We start from the raw sequence: 18,167 nt of genomic DNA, 5'->3' as shown, positions 1-18,167 counted from the left end.
GCCTTACCTAGAAGCTACAAGCCCATCTCACTGGATTACGATGGCACTACCGATCCGGAGGTACACCTCAATCGGTTTGAAGGGTTGGTTACGTTGCACATGTACACGGAGGGCATCAAGTGCCGGATCTTCTCCACTACCCTTACTGGACCAGCCCAGTTATGGTTTGGGACGCTGCCCCCCAAATTCCATTCACTCTTTCGAAGAATTACAGACTCGTTTTTTGCGTCAGTTCGCGAGCTCACGGAGGGTAGGGAAATCAGCCCTTTCGCTGATGGATATTAAGCAGGAGCAAGGAGAAACGCTTCGGGAGTACACAGCAAGGTTTAATCTTGCTGCTCTGGAGGTGCCAGAGGCAGAATCGCAAATTAAAAACTGCGCCTATGTCAGAGGACTCAGGCCAGGAATCTTTTTTGACGAATTACAAATTCGACCAGCAAGGGATTTTGATGACATCATGGCAAGGCTGCCGGGGTATCTACAGTTGGAGGATGCCAAAATGGCGAGGAAGGTGGAAAATGAGAAACACAGAGTCAAGAAAGCTGAGGAAGCACCCGAACGACAAAGACAGCAGGATAGGGCCCCATTCAGAGGGTTGCCTCCTAGGGTACTCCCACCCCAGGGAGGAATGCCATCTAATCAACAGCACACAGTGAATGAAGTAACACGGTTTACCGAATACACGCCCCTGATTAAACCACAAGAAGAAATTTTTCATCTAATAAAGGATCAGCCGTTCTTTAGGGCACCGGGGACTTACCGGACTGGGCCGCCGCAGGAAGGGCCTAACAATAAGTTGTGTGAATATCACAACTCCTTCGGGCATTACACGAAATATTGTGGACATCTTAAGCACCAATTGGAGTTATTGGTGCGCCAGGGATGTCTCGACCACTTCATTGACAGGGGAAACGAAGGTCAGAGGAGGACTGATCAGAGGGATCAGCGGGATCAGAGAGATCAGCGAGATCAGAGGGATCAAAGAAATAACCGGGATCAGCGACGAGAGCAGGGGAATAACAACAGAGATCGCAGGCTCGATGATAACCAGGATAATCGCAGAGAAGGGGCAGATAGACAAAATCTTCCTCCCCCCCCATATAGAAGGGAAGTTCACATGATTTGTGGGGAAAACGGGATGCCCACATCAAATAGGGCTAAAAAGCAAGTCGTCAGAGCAGTCAAAGCAGGGTATTATCCTAAAAGGGTCATGGAAATCACCAGCGCGGCAGAGGAGCCGGCAATCACTTTTGGAGTAGAGGATATACGCACATTAATGTATCCACATGATGATGCGCTGGTCATCACGGCGGACATCGCCGGCTGCATTATTCACCGAATTTTCGTGGATTCGGGCAGCGCTGTAAACATCTTGTACAAGGAATGTCTCCAAAATATGGGAATTAACGCTCATGTTGAGCCGACAAATGCTCCTCTGTTTGGGTTTGGAGGAGAGATGGTCATGCCCCTAGGGTATGTAGAGCTGCCGTTGATCCTTGGCAGTACAGTGGCGGGCAATAAAACAAGGATGGTACGTTTCTTAGTGGTGGATATGCCCAAACCCTCATACAATGTCATACTCGGCCGGCCTGCCTTGACGGCATTCAAGGCAGTTATCTCTTTGTTTCACCTAAAAATGAAGTTTCCAATCGAGGGTGGAAGAGTGGGAGAAGTTTGTGGCGATCAGACGACATCAAAAGCATGCCACGTGCAAATGCTCACGCAGTCAGCGGGGCAGAAAAGGGAAAGATGGACAGAGGGATCGAACGCCCGGAAGAGGGGGAAAGTGGGCGAGGTGCATGCCCCAGCAGAGGAACGCCAAGAGTTGGCGGATTTATTAAAAGACAGAGACTCCACAGAGAAAACCGCGCTGGTGTCCACTAGCGATGTTTGCAATATGATAGAGTTATTTCCAGGGAAAGAGGGCTTCCAGACTAAGATTGGATCGGCCATGAGTGATCAAGTCAGAGAAGAGCTCATTGGTTGTCTCCGGCGAAATGCGGATGTGTTCGCTTTCAGCACCGCAGATTTGAAGGGAATCGATAGAGGGTTGGCGGAGCATTGCCTCAACGTGGACCCTAAGGTCAAGCCAGTAAAACAACGGACAAGGAATTTTGGGGCTGAAAAGGACGCTGCCATCAGAGAGCAGGTCTATGAACTATTGAAAGCTGGGCATATTGTGGAAGTGCAATACCCAGAGTGGATCTCAAACGCAGTGATGGTACCCAAGAAGACAAACACCTGGAGGATGTGTGTGGACTTCCGAGATTTAAACGCCGCTTGTCCGAAGGACCACTATCCTCTGCCGAGGATTGACCAATTGGTGGACTCCACTTCAGGATGTGCCTTATTATCCATGATGGATGCGTACCAAGGGTATCATCAGGTAAAGATGAACAGGGGAGACATCGCCAAAACGGCCTTTGCCGTCTGTTGTGGCGTATATGGGTGGAAGAGTATGCCGTTCGGTCTGAAGAATGCAGGAGCCACATATCAGCGGATGATGGAGAAAATTTTCAAAGAACAGCTTGCTAAGAATATCTCAGTATACGTAGACGATATGCTCGTACGGAGTAACAAGGCAGAGGACCATGTGGCGGATCTGGAAGAAATTTTCACAGTAGTCAGAGATCACAGACTCATGTTGAACCCAGCCAAGTGCACTTTTGGGGTCACAACAGGGAAATTCTTGGGGTATAAAGTCACACCAGCAGGGATTGAGGTCAACGCCGACAAGGTCAAAGCTATTTTGGAAATGACACCGCCTAGAGGAATCAAGGAGGTGCAGACTCTGAACGGGCGTATCACTGCCCTAAGCAGGTTTATATCGAGATCGGCAGAACGGAGCATGCCGTTTTTCAAAGTACTGAGGAAGGGAACAAAGTTTTTGTGGACAGAAGAATGCCGCGCGGCATTTGAGGATCTTAAAGTATACCTAGCGAAACTCCCAACCCTGACCAAGCCGGTTCTGGGAGAAACGTTGTATTTATACATAGCTATGGGGGAGGAGTCAATCAGCTCTGTGCTAATCAGAGAGGAAGGAAGTCATCAGAGACCTATTTATTTTGTCAGCAGAATTATTCAGGGCCCTGAGCTCAACTACACAGAGATCGAGAAGGCGGCTCTGGCGGTCATGATCACGGCAAGAAAGCTGAGGCCTTATTTCCTTTCACATCGAGTGGTGGTACGCACGTCTTTACCTTTTAAACAAGTTTTGGGGCGCGCGGATTTGTCGGGAAGAATGGTCAAATGGGCTGTGGAACTAGGGGAATATGATGTAGAGTACGAGCCACGAACGGCGATCAAGGCGCAGGCATTGGCAGACTTCATACAAGAAACAACTCGTCGTCCCATACCAGAGTTCTGGGTGGCTTATGTGGATGGGTCAGTGACAAAAGAGGGGTGCGGAATTGGGGTTTATATTACTTCGCCAGGTTATGGGACATACCAGTTCGCCATCAAATTCACCTGTCGGTTATCTAACAATGAGGCGGAGTATGAGGCCGTGGTCAGAGGGGCTCATATCTTATCAGAGCTTAAAGCTGAGTGCGTTATTATAAAGACAGACTCCCAGCTGGTTGCACAACAGTTTTCGGGAGGTTACAGTGTCAAGGATCAGAGGATGAAGGCGTACCATACCAAAATTAGCGAAATGAAAGAAAAATTCATGGAGTTCAAGCTCGAACAGATTTCTCGGGAAGAAAACACGAAGGCCGACCTACTGGCGCGCATGGCTAGCGCAGTTGAGCAAACTTGGAGCGACGAGATCATTCTACTTTGTGACACCAGAGAGATGGAAACTTCGCAGGTATTCTCGGTAGAGATCAGAGATGATTGGCGGGCTCCGATTATACACTTTCTGAAGACAGGGGAACGACTAAGCAGAGAGTCCAACCAGAGGGCTCGCTATGAAAATTACTGCCTAATCAATGATCAACTCTTCAAAAGATCTTTTACTCAACCTCTGCTAAAATGCTTATCGCCAGAGGAAGCTAACTTTGCTCTGAAAGAGATTCACGCAGGTTGCTGCGGCGGGCATACCGGATTTCGAGACCTTGTACGCAAGATAATTCGGGCAGGTTTTTATTGGCCTCACATCAACCAGGAAGCCAGAGAGTTTGTCCGCAAGTGTGAAGCTTGCCAGCGGCATGCCGGGAAAATCAACATACCAGGGGAGCCCATGGGTGTAATGTACGCTGCTTGTCCGTTCGATAAATGGGGCATTGATATAGTCGGGAAGCTACCTACAGCACCTGGAGGGAAATGCTTTCTCATTGTGGCAGTGGACTATTTTTCCAAATGGGTCGAAGCTGAGGCCGTGAACAAGATCGATGAAGTTACAGTAGAACGTTTTATCTGGAGGAATATCTGTTGCAGATTCGGAGTGCCACGCATTATCGTGTCTGATAACGGGACTCAGTTCACGGGGCAAAGGATCGCGGATTTCTGCGACCGAACGGATATCACACAGCGTTTTGTCTCGGTGGCTCATCCACAGGCAAATGGACAAGTAGAATTGGCTAATAGGACCATATGTGAGGGAATCAAGAAGAGGCTAACTCAGAGCAGAGGGAAGTGGGTAGAAGAGCTGGATACCGTTCTTTGGGCTTACCGAACTAGTCCAAAAACGGCGACAGGGGAGGCACCATTCACACTGGTGTATGGATCCAATGCGGTGATACCAGCAGAGGCACGACTAGAATCATACCGGATTACCACGTACGACACTGAGCACAATGAGGAGCTCCGCCGAGCAGAGCTGGACTTGGTGGAGGCACAGAGGGAGGAAGCCCGTGTTAGAGCGGCCAAGTACAAAGGCATTATCAAAGCGGGATATGATAAACGGGTCAGAGTGAGGAAATTGTCGAAGGGAGATTTGGTTCTCAAGCGAGCTGATGCATTAAAGGCGGTGGGTAAGTTCGAAGCCAATTGGGAAGGGCCATACATCGTCACAGAGGTTTTGGGAGGCGGTGCGTACATATTGTCGGATTCAGACGGCAGAGCTCTACCCAGACCATGGAATATAAACACACTCAAAAAGTTCTATGTATAACTGCTTCTTAGCAGGAGTAATCACTTGTAGACCGGATACTCTTTTTCCCCACAGGGGTTTTAACGAGGTCCGGGGCCATAATATCAATAAAACAGATATGTGGTTCTAGGGAATTCCCTGGTGTTGTGTTTGTTTCTTTCAATTTTTGTTTTCTTACATTACATATGCTACTTAACATGTTCGTGCAGAGCACTGCACATGTCACCGGAGGGGGGAGTAGGGTGTATACCCACAATCCTCAATTTTTAAATTCAAAATGCAAACTGCTTCTTAGCAGGACAAGGGAGAAACAAATACAAAAACTGCTTCTTAGCAGGTCAAAGGGAAAGCAAGCATCAGGGATGGACGTCTTTTCTTCCACGATCCAACACTCTGAGTTCTTCTTCGTGGCGGGGATACGCTCACCTCTCAGATCTACTTCAACTTCACTTTGTGTCTGCAGAATATCAAGGAAAATAGCAAGTCAAAATGCTACAAAAAAGAAATACAGAAGAGGAACAAACCAAGGGTCAGATCTGAGGAACCAACGCTCAGATCTGAGGAATCAACGCTCAAATCAGGGAAGTCAACGTCTAGATCTGGGAAGCCTGGTTATAAAACACTCAAGCAAGGGAACTCCACTCGTTACAACCACGAAGTTAGAGATCTACACCAGAAGCACAGGGGAAAAGGCGGAGACCTCAGGGATGTGAGTGTTTAGAGGGGAAATTCCCTTACCTGAGTGCCTTACAACCGATCTAGGGAGGCAAAACATCAACAGAATCCAGGGTTGGAAGGATCGGAGGAGGATATATATAGAGGTGATTCTGGGCTTAAGAAATGGGCTAAGGGATAATGGGCCCGCATGAGCTTATGGGCCGGAGAAGGGTGTAAGAAATAATTGGGCCAACATGTTCATAACAGAGTATTGCACATGTCACCAGAGGGGGGAGTAGGGTGTATACCCGTAGGTCCCAATTTTTAAATTCAAAAAGCGCTTCTCAGCAAGACTAGGGCAAATCAGAGGAATTACGCTCCACCAGAGCAGAAGGGTCACGCTCAACCAGAACAGAGAGGTTGCTGACAATCGTAAGCCGCGAAAGTTGGTTGTGCCACTCGGGCCCTCCATGCTCCGCGCAGAGGTTGCTGACAATCGTAAGCCGCGAAAGTTGGTTGTGCCACTCGGGCCCTCCATGCTCCGCGCAGAGGTTGCTGACAATCGTAAGCCGCGAAAGTTGGTTGTGCCAGTCGGGCCTTCCATGCTCCGCGCAGAGATAGCACTTAATCGTAAGCCGCGAAAGTTGGTTGCACCCCCCGGGTTTTCCATGCTCCGCGCAGAGGTTGCTTTAACCGTAAGCCACGAAAGTTGGTGGCACCCCCCGGGTCCTCCATGCTCCGTGCAGGGTGTTCTTTCAATCGTAAGCCGCGAAAGTTGGTCGTGCCAACCGGGCCTTCCATGCTCCGCGCAGAGGTGGCACATAATCGTAAGCCGCGAAAGTTGGTTACACCCCCCGGGTCTTCCATGCTCCGCGCAGAGGTTGTCCTTAACCGTAAGTCACGAGAGGTGGTGTGCACCCCCCGGGTCTGCCAAGCCTCGTGCAGGGTGTCCACTTAACCGTAAGCCATGAAAGCTGGTTGCACCCCCCGGGTATTCCAGGCTCCGTGCAGGGTGGACCTTTAACCGTAAGCCACGAAAGTTGGTCGCACCCCCCGGGTCTTCCATGCTCCGTGCAGGGGGTTACTATTCAATCGTAAGCCGCGAAAGTTGGTCGTGCCAACCGGGCCTTCCATGCTCCGCGCAGAGGTGGCACATAATCGTAAGCCGCGAAAGTTGGTTACACCCCCCGGGTCCTCCATGCTCCGCGCAGAGGTTGCTTTAACCGTAAGCCACGAAAGTTGGTGGCACCCCCCGGGTCCTCCATGCTCCGTGCAGGGTGTTCTTTCAATCGTAAGCCGCGAAAGTTGGTCGTGCCAACCGGGCCTTCCATGCTCCGCGCAGAGGTGGCACATAATCGTAAGCCGCGAAAGTTGGTTACACCCCCCGGGTCTTCCATGCTCCGCGCAGAGGTTGTCCTTAACCGTAAGTCACGAGAGGTGGTGTGCACCCCCCGGGTCTGCCAAGCCTCGTGCAGGGTGTCCACTTAACCGTAAGCCATGAAAGCTGGTTGCACCCCCCGGGTATTCCAGGCTCCGTGCAGGGTGGACCTTTAACCGTAAGCCACGAAAGTTGGTCGCACCCCCCGGGTCTTCCATGCTCCGTGCAGGGGGTTACTATTCAATCGTAAGCCGCGAAAGTTGGTCGCGCCATCCGGGCCTTCCATGCTCCGCGCAGAGGTGGCACATAATCATAAGCCGCGAAAGTTGGTTACACCCCCCGGGTCCTCCATGCTCCGCGCAGAGGTTGTCCTTAACCGTAAGTCACGAGAGGTGGTGTGCACCCCCCGGGTCTACCAAGCCTCGTGCAGGGTGTTCATTTAATCGTAAGCCGTGAAAGTTGGTCGTGCCACCCGGGCCTTCCATGCTCCACGCAGAGGGTTACTATTTAATCGTAAGCCGTGAAAGTTGGTCGTGCCACCCGGGCCTTCCATGCTCCACGCAGAGGGTTACTATTTAATCGTAAGCCGTGAAAGTTGGTCGTGCCACCCGGGCCTTCCATGCTCCACGCAGAGGGTTACCATTTAATCGTAAGCCGTGAAAGTTGGTCGTGCCACCCGGGCCTTCCATGCTCCACGCAGAGGGTTACTATTTAATCGTAAGCCGTGAAAGTTGGTCGCGCCACCCGGGCCTTCCATACTCCACGCAGAGGGTTACTATGTAATCGTAAGCCGCGAAAGTTGGTTGCACCCTCCGGGTCTTCCATGCTCCGCGCAGAGTGCTCAAGCATGGATGGGAAGCAGCGTGGACGGGAAGCACGAAATCGCCAGCAAAGAAATCAACCAAATCCTCGTCAGAGGAGGCGGTGAAATCCTTCCTAGAAGAGTTAACAAAATCCTCGTCAGAGGAGTCATCGCAATCCTCGCCAGAGGAGTCATCAGAATCCTCGCCAGAGGAGTCACCAAAATCCTCGTCAGAGGAGTCATCAAAATCCTCGTCAGAGGAGTCATCAAAATCCTCGTCAGAGGAGTCATCGCAATCCTCGCCAGAGGAGTCATCAGAATCCTCGTCAGAGGAGTCATCAGAATCCTCGACAGAGGAGTCATCAGAATCCTCGCCAGAGGAGTCACCAAAATCCTCGTCAGAGGAGTCATCAAAATCCTCGTCAGAGGAATCATCAAAATCCTCGTCAGAGGAATCATCAGAATCCTCGCCAGAGGAGTCATCAGAATCCCCGTCAGAGGAGTCAACAAAATCCTCGCCAGAGGAGTTATCAAAACCTTCGCCAGAAGAGTCATCAACAAGCAACGAAAACAAATATAGGCAATAAAGATAAAAGGAGCAAGGAAGGGAAGGAAATTTCACTAAAACATGCCCGGAGGGCATAGCTATACACCAAAATTTGAAGGGGCCAAGGAAAATAACAAAGCTTTGATGCTGATAACACACCACTGGTTGAACGCGAAGAATACCCGGTTCAACCAGACTAGAGGGGGGAGTGGTTGGTGAGGAGCAATATATGCAGAGTAGGGAGAGAGTACAAATCAGAGGAACCACTCTCATCAGAGGAGCCGTATGGGTCAGAAGAACCATTTATACCAGAAGGATTTCATCCATCAGAGGAATGACTCTAGCCAGAGGAGTCATCCGCACCAGAGAAGTCATGCTTGACAGAGGAGCCCTCTCCTCCAGAGAAATCATCCGCGCCGGAAAAGTCACCATCGTCAGGGAGGTCATCGTCACCAGAAAAGTTAACTTCATCAGAGAAGTCACTACCGCCAGAGGAGACGCCCTTGCCAGAGAAGACGTGTTTACCAGAGGAGTCCCTCATGCCAGAGATGTCAATATCACCAGAGAAGACGCCTTCGCCAGAGAAGACATTTCCATCAGAGGAGCCAATAAACGCGCGGGAAGGTCTCCCGCGTATTATCGAAATTACCAACGTACCCTTCCACCACGCAGGACGCATGCACCGAAGATGTTTTTACTATTTTACCCCTCCGCTTGTAAATCTATAAATAGGGTCCGAGCTCGTGTATTATTTCTTACGCTATCTCATATTTTCAAATACAACAGTCAGTTTTTCTCTTGGGCTCCAGTTTTCCGATTGCTTTACTTCACTCTTTCCGATCATCTCTAGGTATAGCTTTTACTTTTCATATTATAGTTTAGGTGTTGGTTCCGTAAACACCAATAGGAATTGTTAATTTTTAGGAATTGTTTTTATTTTATTTAAGTTTTATGTAATATTTAGGAATTTATAATTATTGCAATTTAAATTTGAAATAAATTGTGTTTTTAAATTTGTGCAATTAAATTTAAATGAAAAACATAAAAATCAAAACTAATGTTATCAAGTAGGCTATCAAGGAACCCCAATGCAGCACTACCTACTCAATAACACAACCACTATCAAGTATGCTATCAAGGAACCACATTGCGGATGCTCTTATTAGTTTAATACCTCTTATTTTTTACTATATATAGAAATGACTCAAGCTCGATGTGACAGCCCAAAGAGTAATACGACTCAAACTCGGTGGGATGGAGGGAGTAATTATTTTATATTATAATTATAATTATTTTATGAGGAAAAAATTTATTAATTTTATATATTTTTTTAATTTATAGATGAAAAATAATTTAAGACCACGTTCGTCATCTGATCATCATTTCATCTACAGCTTGTAAGATCATATCATCATTTTAAGTTTGAAAGACTATATCAGACTTTTGAACATCAAACTTCTAAGTTTGAAAGATCACATTTGACTTTTGAGCGTTAGATTTTTAAGTATCATCATCTAGAGCTCAAAAAACCAGAACTAACTTCTAAGTGTCAGACTTTCGTGCATCATCATCTGGAGCTTGAAAGCTAGAACTGACTTCTAAGTGTAAGTACTGCATGTGTTTCACACACTATTGCTATTATGTAGATACTTCTCAGGAAAGCCTCTCTACATCCTGAGTGACAGTGCGAGTACTTCGTTATTCCTATCTGTACTTATGGAAAGTTTTCTTGTGCAAAAATTACGATTTTTGGTAAGAATTTTGGGAGTAGATTCTAGAAAGATATATGGATTGTGCGCAAATGGACAAATTATATTGCCTTTCATTGTACCTAATCGTTTGGAATATTTCTTGCATGGAAAGATTGGCTCGACGAAAGATGGTAACACATCTAGGATTTCTTCGAACAACCCTATATATGTGTGGATAAAGACTCATGAGTCTTGTTTTGTTGTGTTCTCATAAGTGTCTTATGCTTGTGAAAGATAGGTGACCGGCGAAACCCATCGTTGTAGACTCCATACAAATAATTTACAATTTTCTATCCCTACAGCTAGGTTCTGCTAGAGGTAAGTAAGTACATGGTCGATTTCATGAAGAGTTGGTGTATTATTCTCTCTTGTCACAATGTCACTATCAATTACTTTGGATTGCGCATTGGTCATAGCGCCGAGAACAAACAATTAAAATAAAAGCAACTTGGTTTGGGCATAATCTCGTTTAGTACGGACATATATAGTCATTGTTCATTGGTGCAAATGTATTTGTTGTGCTTGTGTGTCATTAGTTATAGGTCGTCGATCAATGAGATATGCCCTCATATGTTACCCTGTCACGAACAAATACTTACTCAGTCTTTATCTGCGCCCTATGTATATATTGAGATGAATTGGTTTGTTCCATACTCTATGATCTGGTCGGAATCCCCACGTGAACTATAGTCCCGTGGATATGCCCAAACCACATTAACAACTAGCAAACCCAAAGGCAGGCGACCACTCGCCCGCACTAGTTACACTATTTTGAGTGAGGGATCTCTATACTTTGACCAGATTATTGTTTTTAACCCTAACTTGCCCAAAATATTATTGTCCGCTTAATATTTCAGCTTTGCGTAGATTGTATATGATTCAGACCTAGTATTTCAGGAATACACGCACACAACTACTTTGCCTAGATTAGACCTCACACTTTTACTTGTTCATACTTAACTCGATTTTAGCCAAAACTAAGTAAAACAATTACTTAGACATAATTAAATAAATTACCAAAATAAATAATAGAAAGAAACACACGTGAATTGAAATTGTTGTTCGAAAGTAAAAGAAACCTTTTTTACAACACCAACATTATCCAGAGCAAATAAAACATAACAGAAAAATAAAGTAAAGCGTAAAGTAAAGCACATAAAGGTTTAACGTGGTTCAGAGTCAACTGCTCTTGCGTTCATGACTCTGTTGAATATCAGAATCTACTTCACTTTACGATTCCTTATTTTATGATTTCAACCGACCAACTAGTTACGTTAAAATGGTCCATGGGTTACGTGATTGTGACCGTAGTTGGTAATTTATGCGGATTGCTTGTGTATGCTATTTATTTGGTGGCAACCGAATCTTTGCAACTGATTTACATGCATTTTTACTCCTTTATCGCGTTATTTTCTAGAGTTTTGGGCGTCTCTTTTTGAGTTCTTGAGTGTCTTTGATCTGATTTACTTAGTTTTGTGGAATAGACTACTCGTCCGTGCTCGTGCTGTTTTTACAGGTTATTGGACTCGATTTGTGAAGTTTTGGATGAAGTATAGTGAAGTACGTAAAGAGACGAGTCCATAGGCGCGAACGGGGCTCAAATCGGGCATCGAATGAGCAAGAACGAGCGTCGGGAAGTTTGCGGGTCGGAGCGCACACGCTGGAGGTCGCGCGGTCCGGGCATGCGGCCGCATGCCACGGCCGCGCGACGGAGCAGAGCTCGCTGGAGGACCGCGCGACCTAGCCATGCGGCCGCGCGAGGAGGCCGCGCGAGGTCACGCGGCCCAGCCATGCGGCCGCGCGAGTCGCCGAGTTTTCGCCCAAAAGTCCGTTTTTCAGCCTTTTACGCGATTTTGGGGTATTTTTTAGTCCTACTTGACCTAGGGCATATAAACACTCCCCAAGAACTTATTCTAAAACCTTTTATCACTTTATATCATATTTTCCTTGTCCTGAGAGCTGAGAGAGACGGAGAACGGAGACAGAGCAAGATTAAAGATTCTCGATTTCACTACGGTTTTATTGTTGGATGTTTAATTGTTTTATTGAGAATTGCATTCTAGTTCATATGTCTATGTGTGGCTAGATTCCATTTTCCCAGGGTTTAGGGAGTAGACATGGTTTGAATTTCTGACTGTTTGATTCAATTAATTAAGATTGTTACTCCTTTTTATGTTCTTGTTATAATTGTTTGCTTTATTGATTGGCCACCAATTTAGCATAATCATAGGTTTTAATTTGATATCGGGAGATGATAATTATTACCTGAACTAAGAACATAGAACACTTATATTTAATTCTAAAGGGAATTAATATTTGTGAGGGCGTTAATCCTATGAGCTTTTAGGAGTTACGTGTTAGAAGTGCGATCCAGGGATGGTAGTCTTGCATGTAATCAACGGTTTGTATGCCACGGGAGTGGGTATGAACTAGCTTAGAGATTGCCTTAGGAATCATCTGATTAATTGAATTGAACATGTTAGTTAGGAGAATTTGTTGAAACCTTTGCCTTGGGAAATCTTCTCTTATCTGTTTCTTTGTTTCACAGCTTGATTTATTTTGTTTCATGTTATTTATTTATTTATTTAGTTTTAAAACCAAAACTTTTAATTTCGTTTGTCCAGATAGAGTAAAATAATTTAGGATATGAATTGGTAAATTCAGTCTCTGTGGAATACGACCTTGCTTGCTACTGTACACAATTGCACCCGTACACTTGCGGCGTGTTAAATAAAATAGCGAACAACAACTTTCAGATTACTCATTCATAGTTTACTAGTTAAACTCCTCCGTACTCTAACACCTATCTTTTACAAAGGGCGAAAGGGTTTTTCAGATGGGGTCTCCAACTAAGTGAACACACTGTCACAATGAAGAACAATTGATTAAATTTCAGTGTGTTCGAAATCTTGACTAAGGATATTACAATGAAAAATTGCCTAGCTTAGGAACGGTATATAGATTCACAAGTGTAAACTTGGAATGTTACAATTAAAAGTTCATCTTTGAATCCTTGTTGTTGTATGAGGTTAACCATTTAGACTTAAAGATTCATGAGCACAACAGCGTTCAGATGCAGACCCTCGCGTATCTTGATTATTCGTTGGAAATTAAATAGAGCCGTTGGAGAGAGCTTATTCAATTCTGATTTGTTGGCCGTTAAAATCTTCTTGTTGGATCTGAGATGTCGTTGTCGAGTCTTGCAGCTTTGTACGAAAAACTTTTTAACTTCGAATTTTCTTTTGTAGTTTGTCAGGTACGCATTATCTGATGTGGGGTCCACTATAGTAGACTGGAAATCAATTGTAATGCTTGGTCGACTGCTTCTAATTTCTTAGCTGGATTTGCACCTCCGCTAAGTCTTTTGATTCCGCCGAGTCTTCTTCATCAGCTGGATCTCTTCATCAGCTTGTTTAGCTATCATTGAGATTTTGTTATTATTGAGTTTTGGCATCTTCGTAACAAAGAATTTTTTTTCAACAGTTTATAGTGCTTTCTCAATAGAAAATTAATTCTATTATAGAAATCGAACTACTGAAAAGAACTATTGTACGAAAGAAATTAAGAAATGATAGCATTATTACATGCATATCAGCATAAGTCAAAATCGAAGTTAAACAACAACAACAAAAAATGAAAGTTATGTTTGTTTCGCAAACACAAAAATATTGGATAGAATGATGGAACAGTCAACCCAACATTATCGTATGAAAAATAGAAAGCAACAGAAAATAAAATTCTTGATAACACTCAAATTTTCATTATTTTTAATGTTCCTATAATGTCAATTTTGTAGGGAATTGAGTGTTTGATAGTTGTTTTGTGCTTATATTGCTTTATCTTGTGAAATATGATACTTGCTTGAATTTTGATGAAATCTACAGATAATATCGTAGTTAAATTAGGAAGCATGGTCTGAAAGAAATCTATAAATCATCTCGATATGAGTTCGTGGGCGCAAACATATTGCAAATCGGAGTTTGAACAAGAAAGATATGGGCGAAACAAGAAAATTGTGTGTGGCGGTGAAACCGGCGACGATCATGTGGCGACCGCTAGCTTAAGAAAGATTTTTGGCCTGAAGGCAGCGACCCAGGCGGTGAGCGCTGATGGGTCTCCGAAAATCTTTGTTTGCTCCGCGTATTTGCGGATTTTTGGGCTTTATCATTATTTTCGAATTTTGTACTATGTTTTTCCTTTGTGCCTATATATAGGTCCTTTTGTTGACTTATTAGACCATCTCTACACCTCTCTTTACCTCTTTATCATAAAGAAGATGCGTGGGAAAAAGCTGAGAACGAGTCATAGTCATGGAAGTAAGATGACCAGAAGTAACGCAGTTGCGAAAAAGAGCACTCAGAACATCCTCAGCGATCCCAAAAAGGATAGGAGAGAGAGGGTCCCCCTGCCTCACACCACGCGAACAATCAAAATAACCATAAAGCTTCTCATTATAAAGAATGGAAAGCCGGGCATAAGTAAGAATGATCTTGATCCATTCAATAAATCTCACATCAATAACTTTAAGAACATTCAACAGAAAATCCCAACAAAGAGTATCAAAAGCTTTACGGATGTCAATTTTGCAGGCCATATTCTGTCCTCTGCCCGTACGCTTCATACAATTAAAACCTTCAGATCCCATCAGAATGCAATCATGAATAGAACAACCACTGATAAACTCAAATTGATTCTGAGAAACGTAAAGAGCCGCAATCACACTGAGCCTTGAAGCCAACACTTTCGAAATAATCTTAAACAAAAAATTGGAAAGAACAATCGGCCTAAGATCAGAAACATAAATGAGATTCTCTTTCTTCGAAATGAGAATTAGAGTGCTGGAATTGCATCCCGGCGGAAGATAAGACTTCAGAAAAAAGGCATGAACCACAGCCCAAATGTCATGCTTAATAATAGTCCAACATACCTGATAAAACTTCCCAGAGAAACCGTCAGGTCCAGGCGAGCTATCAACATCCATGCTGAAAACAACAGCAGTAATCTCCTCGTCAGAATGAGAAGCCGAAAGCACCGCATTATGATCATCAGAAATAACAGGGTCAATAACAGCCTCAATCGCCTCAATACCAACAGCAGAGCCACTATCCTCAATAAAGAGAGTGGTGAAGTAATCAACAATATGCTCACCTATCCTGTCCTGGTTCGACTCTCTGGTCCCATCAATCATAAGATGCGAGATCACCCTAGGTTTATGTTTATAGCGAAGCATAGCATGAAAAAAGGCAGTATTCCTATTCCCATCCGTAAGCCACGAAAACGCAGCTTTTTTGTTGAAGCAAGCAGCTCTTACGAGACAGAGCAACATTAATTTTAGCTTGAGCCTGAACCTCCTTGTCAAACAACTCATCCGTATATCCATGAAGCGAAATATTCATCTGAATATCCATCAACTCCCTCTGAGTTTCATCCACCAAAGCATCAACGTTGCCAAAAGTGTTCTTATTCCAATTTTGCAGCTCCCTTTTAAGCCGTTTAAGCTTAACCATAACCTTATAAATCGGACACAGAACCCCGGTATCCTGGCTCCAAGAGCCATCCACTAAAGCATGAAAAGTCGGATGCATCGCCCGCATGTTTAAAAATCTGAAAAATCTATGTCTGGTTTGGGGCGGTAAACTGCACTGAAACACAATCGGAGAATGATCAGAAGTTAACCTGGCCAAGTTCAAAGTATGAACAGAGTGCCACAAAGAAGAGAACGACTAAGAGTATAAAGCACGATCAAGAAAGGACTCCACATGTCGAGGCATAAAACGACGTCCAGACCAAGTAAACCGAAGTTCAGAAGTAGACGACGCAATAAAACCAGTGTCATCAATAAAACACAGTATAATATTATAGAGTAGTGCTGTTTAGATAAAAATATATTTGGATAAAATAATATTAAATACTACTTTACAAAAATAATTTATTTAAATATTTTGGTTCAATTTTTTTTAAAAAATAGTTAATTTTATTGTTTTTTTTCATATTGTAGTTTTTCTGTAAATTTTTACTATTTTTTTTTTGTAATTTGTGTACTAAAAAATAATACTAAAACTTAACAAAATACTAGATAGTTATATAAAAAAAATCTACAATATGGAGAAAATAATAAAAATAACTAAATTCTTTTATTATTTTGAACCAAAATTTTTAAATAAATATATTTTTAAAAATATTTAATTATTTTTTATTGGATTATATTTTGTTCAATAGCATTATTAAGTACTTGTTGGCATGTGACGAGAGAGCGATGATGAAATAGATGATGGCATGGCTTGGAAGCAATGTCTGAAATTAATTGATGAAAAGATGTGCAGTACAAACCAAACCTTATTGACGTTTGAACCTCCAGTTTCCAGACTTTTGTCGCCTGCGTGAAATGATTCTTCTCCACCATTTTGTACTCTATACTTTGAGATAAGATCATTTTTTCTACTCACTCTATAGTCTATATCATTATTATTGTCTCCAAATTTTTGGATATGAAAATTAAAGAAAATACAATAATCTAAATAAAAATAGTAGGATTCATATATTTTTAAAAGGTACTCCCTCAGTTCGGCGAGTCTTGACACGTTTGGGTTCGGCACGGAAATTTGGTGGGAAGTTCCAATTTTTTAGCTTTGGCGCCTTAATTATGTATGTTGGTAGACTTGTTAAGTAGAAAAGTGATTAGGTAATTAGACTTGTTTTTTTAATTCTTTTTTAATTTTTTTTTCAAAATTATTTTCAATTAGCTTAATATAATTTAAATTAAATTTACGTTTTTTTATTTATTTACTGGATTTTTTTTTTTTTTTTACGATTTCAGCAAACATAATTAAAAAAAGCAAAAAAGAGCCAAAATGATGATTCATCCGACACAAGTGAAAACACTAATCAAAAACTTCATTTCATTAAAGTGAATGTCTGCCAACATACATAATTAAGGCGCCAAAGCTAAAAAATTGGAACTTCCCACCAAAAATGATAATCCTATTCTATAAATAAGAATCGGACAGGCTGCATTCCCTTCAAAGTGGAGCTCCAACAATTTCAGTTTCAAGATTGCAAAAATGGTGGTGATCAAGGATCTATCCACCCCAAAAAGAAATGAAATTATGCAATATCTTCTTGAAGGAAGTGTGAATGGGAAGCCCCTTCGTGGGAAGAAGCAGCAAGCCATCGAGAAATTCTCCATCTCCCGTTCAACTGTTCACCGACTATGGGAAGCTGCAAAAAAACAAAGACAAAATGGTGGAGTGATTCATCTTCAAAGTGGAAAGTTAAGTTTTAAAAAGAAAAAGGTGTTGATTCCTGACACTAATCTACTTACCAGTATAGTTATCAAAGAGAGGCAGTATACGAACTTTAGCAAAGGGTTTAGGACAAAGCAAGAGTACAGTGGGCAGATGGGTGCGCACTGGAGCATTTCGAACTCACACATCAGCCATAAAACCCAACTTAACAACCCCCAACAAGCTGTTAAGGTTGAGGTTTGCCCTTGGAGCTTTAGAGCTTGATAGAAACCTTAATGTATTCAGATTTCGCAATATGCACAACATCATGCATATTGACGAAAAATGGTTCTACATCACACAAGGCAGATCAACTACCCAAGAATTTGGAGGTACCTATGGAATTGGTGATTCAATGCCTTGATTACCTTAAAGAAGCTGGATGTAACGAAGAGATGGTTGAAATAATGACCATTCTAGGTTTGTAAACAAGTTTTAGGGAGAAAAGGATAGTCTTTTTGTAAAGTCCAGTGACTCACTTTAGTTTTTTGTGGAAAATGAGTCTTTTTTGTAAAGTCCAGTGACTCAGTTCAGTTTTAGGGATGAAATTAGTCTTTTTGTAAAGTCCACTGACTCATTTCAAATTTAGGGGTGAAATGAGTCTTTTTGTAAAGTACAGTGATCATATCAATTCACAAGCACAAGCTGTATGTAAATTAGATTATGCTTTCAATTATGCATTCATGTTTACCCAAACACAAGCAAACAATACCAACA

This window comes from Salvia miltiorrhiza, chromosome 4, assembly GCF_028751815.1.
Source record: "Salvia miltiorrhiza cultivar Shanhuang (shh) chromosome 4, IMPLAD_Smil_shh, whole genome shotgun sequence".
Lineage (NCBI taxonomy): Eukaryota > Viridiplantae > Streptophyta > Magnoliopsida > Lamiales > Lamiaceae > Salvia > Salvia miltiorrhiza.
This window is presented reverse-complemented; position numbering follows the sequence as displayed.